The sequence below is a fragment of the Spermophilus citellus genome, assembly GCF_964194105.1.
Source record: "Spermophilus citellus genome assembly, chromosome: X".
NCBI classification, from domain to species: Eukaryota; Metazoa; Chordata; class Mammalia; order Rodentia; family Sciuridae; genus Spermophilus; species Spermophilus citellus.
The window spans coordinates 137,416,548-137,424,215 of record NC_138190.1 but is presented as its reverse complement, the minus strand read 5'-3'; positions in this window follow the sequence as shown (position 1 = coordinate 137,424,215).

The following is a 7,668-nucleotide window of genomic DNA, read 5'->3' as shown; positions in this document are numbered from 1 at the left end:
ATCTTTGAAGTACATATAGATACATTCTCCCTCTGTCCTCTCAAAATTGGACAAAAATGTCTTTTGGTTTGTAATCTGGTGAAACTATAATTCCTATTTTACAGATAAGGAAACTGAGATTCAGAGATTTTAAATAAATTACTAAATTCACCTAGACAAATGCCTTATTCTTGGCCAAGGGCAGTAGATTTCATATTTGCTTTTCAACCACACATACAATTTCCGTGGGTAAGAGGCAACTCTTCCTGTTCCTAACCATCACCCCTCATTAATTTTCAGAGAAGGATGATTGCACAGGCAGCTTCATGTTTATTATAAACCATTCACCATTCCACTCTTTTTCTTTTAAGCATGATTGATTTGGCAAAAACAACTCTTTTAGAAAAAAATGAGGGGTATTATTTTTGGCTGAACACTCACAAATTGAAGCAAACAATAACAGGATCACTTTGGAATACTGCTTCTTGTGTGTAGCACAATCTTTACTGCCAAAAACCCAGCACAAATTCTTTAAATTTTGTGGATATAGCCAGCTCCAAATTCCTCTGATATTGAAAATACCAATCTCAATTATGTGTTTCTACTGATTACTTTGGGACTCCTTTCATATGTCTAAAATATAAATTTTCTGCTCGGTTTCTGTTTTATTTAACTTTTTGGATCCCAAGAGAAAAAATGCTGAACAAGATCATTTAAGAACAAAATAAAATCTTGGAGCAATTGGTTGATATCTACATAGGTGTGTGTGTGTGTGTGTGTGTGTGTGTGTGTGTGTGTGTGTGTAATAGAATTTAGAAATTATTCCACCATCCAGTTAACTATAGTAGGGAAGTTTTCTTTTTCAGCTCTACAGTTGAAGCTAAATATAACTCATGACAAGCCTTTTGAGGACAGTCTATGATCTTGCCATCATACATCTTAGAGCCTGAATTCATGTGATCACAATAAAGATCAGTGTTCTCAAAACCATCAGCAGATTTAATTGATGTAAAGCTATTTTAATTCTCACAAATCTAAGCAATGCCCAAGAATGCTGACAGCAGCCAGTGTAAGCCTTAAAACAATGAAAAACAAAAAGAAGAGAGAAAGGGAGAAGAAATCACTAAGGATGAGAGAAGAGAAAAGTTTGCTTATAAATAAAACATAGAAGAAAGAATATACATCCCATGTTAAACTATCTGCATTACCAGACCTCTTGTAAGCCTTTCATGAATGTCACTTTTCAATAAAGCCTTGCAAGAAACCATTTATTTAAAATTCACATATTGGCCTTCTCCCTAAATATCACATTCTTTGAAACTCTTATTCTGCTGTTTCTTTTCTCTTTCCCACAACACTCATTATTTTCTGACATATTTTTTTTAGTTCATTCTTGATATCTACTTTCTATGGTATGTCTCCCTTCACCACTAGAATGAGCACAAAGATCTGTTTCATTCAATTGCATGCCCTAAATGTGTAGAACAATGTCTAGTATGTATTGACTATTCAGCACATACTGTTGAATAAATAAATGATTTTGAAACATTAGTATAATGTCCTAACTGTAAAACAGAAAAAAGAAAATTATTTTAAAACACATATCATATACGTTCATATGCACATGCTATGAAATGACTGTAATAGAAAAAAAATTAATAAACATGAAGTGCTACTAGCTTGCACCTTCATCTACAATCACTGAGAAAGTAATAGCTTAAATGCAGAATAATGCAGTTGTGTTGCACTGGCGAATCCAAGATAATGTTATTGGGGATATAATTTTCTGAAATAGTGGATACACCTTTTAGTAAATATTACCTTCCCTTAATTTACAGATAAGTTGCATTCCTGGAAGTTTTAGCATATATTAACTCATTCAACAATGTTTCGTATTTATAAATGTGAAGATAGTTTCTAAATTTGAATAATTATGAAAAATTATGCACAAAAATTGACACAAAATGAATCCTAGAACTAAATGCAAAAGGAAAGACCATAAAAATCCTATAAGAAAACACTGAAGAAAATCTAGATAATGGTTGAATTTGGTGATTACTTTTTAGGAAATGAAGCCTCAGTCAATAGGAAAAGGCATGACAAGCTAGATTTCATTAAAATTAAAACTCTCTTCTCTGCAAGAGACAATGTTGAGAGAATGAGAAAACAAGTGACAGAACATGGAAAAATATTTGCAAAAGATATACTTGGTAAAGGACTGTTATATAAAATATGCAAGAACTTAAAACTCAGTAATAAGAAAATTAACAACCTGATTGAAAAAAAAATGGGCTGAAGACATGAATAAATACCTTGCTAATGTAGACATGCAGATGGCAAATAAGCATGTGAAAATATGTTCAATTCCATATGTTATCAGAGAAATACAGATTAAAACAACAAAAAGACACCACTACATACCTTTTTGAATGGCCCAAATCCAAAACACTGAAAACACCAAATGCTGGTGAGAATGTGGAGCAACAAAAAGTATTAAACACATTATTAAGAGAAAGAAGTCATCTGAAAAGGATACTTGGTTTATAGTCTTTTGCATCTCTATGACCAAAATACCTAACAAGAACAACTTACAGGAAAAGTTTATTTTGGATCACAGTTTCAGAAGTTCAGTGCATGGTCAGCTGACTCCATTGCTCTGGGTCTAAGACAAAGCAAAACATGGTGTGGTGGAGGAAAACTGCTCAGTTTATGCCATCAGGGAGGAGGGGGGGGGAAGGGCGAGGATCCAGGGACAAGATTTAATGCCCAAGGCCATGTCTCTAGTGATCTACTTCCTCCAGCTATGCCTTTCCTCCATGAGGTTCTACTTCACCTCAGGCTCAGAGCAATGGTGTCCTCAGCCAACTATGAACTGAACCTCTAAAACCATCACCTAAAATAAACTTTTCTTCTTCCAAGTTGCTTTTATCAAGTGAAAAGCTGACTAACACAGAAATTGGCACCAAGGGTGGGGTCATTGCTAGGGCCATCTGACCATGTGGTACAGAAGCCTTTAGAAGTAGTTTGCAGGAAGTTTGGAAAAGTTTGGAGATGCATGATGGAGAAGACTTACAATGTTGTAAGTAGAGTCAATGGGCAATTCTGGTAGAAACTTGGAAGATGAGAATGCTAATGGAAATGTGGACAGAAAATATTGTGCTCACAACATTTCAGATGGAACTGGAATAGAAGGCATTTGTATTACATTCTGGCAAAGAATTGTTTCCATTTTTGTCCATGTCCTGAGGCTTTCTACAAGGTTGAATTCAAAGGTAATGAACTAATCTGGTAGAGGAAATTTCAAGACAGCTCAGCATTCAGGCAGTGGCACAGATATTGCTGGCAGCTTTTATCCAGGTTTACTATGATAACTAGGATCAGAAAGCAGAGAAGAAGGATTTCAAAACCTTGAATTTTGACCAGCAAAGCAGCATATATTAAATTGGGCCCGCAAATGTATAACTGCTGAAGAGACTAACAACACTAAAGAGAAGATAATATTTTCTAAAGAAATGAAAGGAAACATAACTTAGTGCATCTCAGGATGCTTTAAGACAGCACCAGGGCCACCTTAAAAGCTATTTCCCAAGGACTTGATTCATCATGCTCAGCCATCCGGGCACCCAAAGGCCACTGTAGCCATGGTTCAAGGAGGCCCAGCTACTGCTTGAGCTGACTGTGGACCATAATCCTCATGGTGCTGTTTCTGCAGGAATGCAGGATGCTAGAATAAAAAGGTTATGGCGGTTTCCAACACGATGTCAACAGAAGGCTTAGGAGTCCAGGAAAAGTGTAACAGGTTGGAATCCCTGCAGGCAGCCCCCAAGAGGGCAATGTTTGAAAGTTGTGAGAATGAAGCTGAAGCTGCAGTGAGTAAATCCAAAAATAATGTGTGGACTTTTGGTGATAATGATGTGTTGATGTAGGTTCATTAAATATAACAAATGTGCCACTATGATGGGAGAAGTTGATAATGTTGGATTCTATGCATGGAAGGGCAGGGATTATATGGAAAATATCTATACCTTCCTCTCAATTTTCCCATGAACCTTAACCACTCTGAAAAAATTAAGTATTTCTAAAAAGATATTATGAAATCCAATAGGATATTTAAAGTTACTACTTTCTTGTGGTTCCTGCCCACTAAGAGTAGTAGCACCACCCCAATCATTGAAGATACAAAAAATGTGTTCCAAGTACTATGAAAAGGTCACTATTCTCCCACCCTTATTGAAAACTACGAACCTAAACTATTCTAAGCAGAACTTGCTCACAAATCTTGGAAACAGTTCTTGGCATATTAGAAGAAGATATGTGGAGATGAACCTTTGACATTCTCACTTGCCTTCAAAGAAGCATGCTGTTATTCATGATCACCACACCAATCCCTGCTTAAAAACCATAAACTAAGTTAAGCAATAATGTGATGAATTTAATAAATGTCAATAAGGAATTACAAAATTTTGGTCTTCATCTTATTTTTCTGTTTTTAGTTTTCAAACACCATTTTAATTGATTTGAATTAACCAGAAAATTATATCAAGTTTCTATCTTACCTTACAAGCAATTCTGCCTATTCAAAATCAGAGTCAATATTATAAATTCCTGGAAAAGGATAATTTTTGTTAGGTAGTGATTATTTAGATAGCTTGATTTTATTTAAGAAAAGCAAATAAAGTACAAATATGCACTAAATCATAGGTAGAAATTCCCTAAAATGCTTTCCTTTTGTTTTTGCACACTGCTTAAGAGTTAAGGATTTGAACATTGGCATTGCAAATATGTTTTTTTTGGTGTGTGTGTGTGTGTGTGTGTGTGTGTGTGTGTGTGTGTATTGTTTTCAATTTAGTTCTAAGAAGTACTTTGTCTAATGCCTTTGGCAGGCAAGCAATTCATCATCGGAAACATAGGCACATGCTGCTGTGAAATTAGTAAGCACTCATCCCCACCCTTTCCTCCTGTCCCTGAAGAAAATTTTGAATTTGATCTGCATTCTCATTACCTAATGATGATCAGCTTCTTTCCTATTCTTGAGTTTTAAACTGCAGATTTCAGTGACACACATCATTGAGACATGAGCAATAAATCTGCAGTTTTGAACAGCTTGCTTTTATGGAAATATGTCAAACTGAATATATTAAAATGATAACTTTCACATCAGCTTGTCATAGCTTACTTTTTTCATTTTTAGTGCTGACAAATATGCATTTAAATAAAATGCCCCACATAATATTTAATGTATTTTTATAAATATAACTCCTATAGACAAGTTAAACTAAGCATCGCAGTTCCCTTCAAATCAAAAGTAGAATTATGCACTTTCCATATTTTTTTCTTTTTATATTAGTATTGGGCTATGGGCAGTAGACATAGAGCAAGGGTCAAATGGTCCCAGATCCCCCAGTGTACCTGAGTTTTTTCAACTACAAAGCATTCACCTAGGTGTTCTACCTATTAGACTTTGAAATATCTGTATAGTGAGCAATTCCAGAAGTTAAGGCTTTTCAGTAAGGCAATCTAACTGAGTACTATTATTTGCAAAGACATAAAAGTCTCATACAAAATTTATGCATATTCCTTGGGACTGAAAAATGCACAGAATTGCAATAGTTGCTTTCTTAGATCAGAGTATATTTGAATTCTATGTATCTACTCCTTTATTCCCCTACCTCCTTGCCAATTTCTCTTCGTCTTACTCCTCAGAAACTGTTTCTACTTCAGGACTAAAGTTCTGCTGCTTTTAGGTCACAAGTGATTGATTTTGCTTTTATTTTGACTTTTTTTCAGTTTCTGATATCTCTTTTCTTATCCAAATGTACGGTAGAAGGCTTGCAGTCTCTGTTTTCAGATTTCTGATTTTTTCACCTTAGCACATAGCCAGAGCCTAAATCACACTTTAAAATTGACCTCCTCAGCAATCAGCTGATGGCAACATCTAAATGTTTTATATAAATGGGTAGATAATGATCAGAAGTGATAAAGACCATTTGGAAGATAAAGGACACTTAATCTGAGTATATAGATGCCTTTAGTCTTCTTTTCCTTTGATACATCCTCCTTGCCAACAGGGGACAAGGTTTTACTTAAAACTTTGCTTCTCAAAGTATTGTCTTTGGGTTGGCAAAGAAACTTGTTGGAAAAGCAAAATTTCAGTCCCCATCCAGTTCTAAAGAGTCAAAATAAGCATTTTAGCAAAGATCTCAAGTGATTTATATGCATATTAAAATTTAAGGAACTCTGGTCTAAAACAGCTGAAAGCCTTAGACTTTATCTTCTTCAGTTTCTTCATTCCTCCTTCTTCCTATATCACAGACCAGGCATAGATGAGGGTATGTGAGGAAAACTCGACAAGAACTTATTACATTGAACTGAAAACCAATAGGCCACCCTTAAAGTATTCTCCCAAGTTTATTTAGAATACATTTCTGACATGATAAACTTCCTACTGGTTATTCAGTTGGCAGCCAGTGGGGTAGGTTTCTTTCCATTTCTTTCTTTCTTTTCTAAATCATTAAATAGTATTTTATGGCTTTCCTGGAGATAAAATTATACAATCTTGTTCTGACCTTATTATGAAGTTAGGATTCTAATATTTATCACCCAAAGTAACATTATAACACTGTAAGTTGTCATGTGGCAATACCAAGTTTTACTCAATAAGGGGATGAACAAAATTTGAGGCTATTTCTTGCTTAAGAAAATAAAACCTCAATATATTTTCATAGTTTTGGATCAAACAATTGAATTTATGTGTCAGAATACTTCTTTGCATAAAAGTTTATTGAAAAATTATGACTGCAATTTTATTAATTGAATTCATGAAAGAATTAAATGGTAGTAGATAGTATTTAATGTTTCTAAGTATACATCCCTATCATTTGCCATATGGCTTCTAGTGCTCACCTGTTTCAGATAGGATACTTTCCTGTCCCACTGCCATCAGACTCGGTTATGACACTTTGTCTGATGAAATATGAGCCAGGTCAATGTGTTCCATGTCAAAGAAGAATCTTTAATAGGCATTTAAAGTGTCTGCCAATTCTCTTGTTTTTCCCTTTGACTAGAGAATTGCATACACCAGATGCTGTCTTCTCTTTATAGCATGAATCCTGGAATGAAGAAACAAGTGAAACAGTCAGTTCACTTGACCTGCAACCAATATGTGAAGACCGGGAAACAAAATTCCTTATTTTTATAGGTCTTTGAATTTTGGAGTTCAATTGATTACATAAGTAAAACTTTTACAAAGTTGAATAACAACTTATTTTGAAATCACTGTCAAATTTTATTAAATATTTAATATTTCTGAATGTAGCAGACAACAATAACATGATTACTTAAGCTCTTAACCTTCAGGTATTCACATCCTTCCCATTGAGTATGGACAGGACCCGTTATTTGCTAATAAGAATATGGCAAATGTGATGGATTGCCACTCCCATGATTATGTTACCTTATACAACATTTCCTCTAGAGACTCTCCTCACTAGTTTGTTGGGATAAACAACCAATTTAGGGAATCTCACTTGCAAATAATCATGGGAAATGTCTATAGAAACTGTCAGTAGGCTCTCAGAAGTAAAAGTAGCCTCTTGTTGTTAAGAGGTCTCTAGCCAAGTATCCCATAAAAGGTTAGAACATAGGATTCTACATTTTCATGGAAATCAATTCTTACAACAATCCAAATGA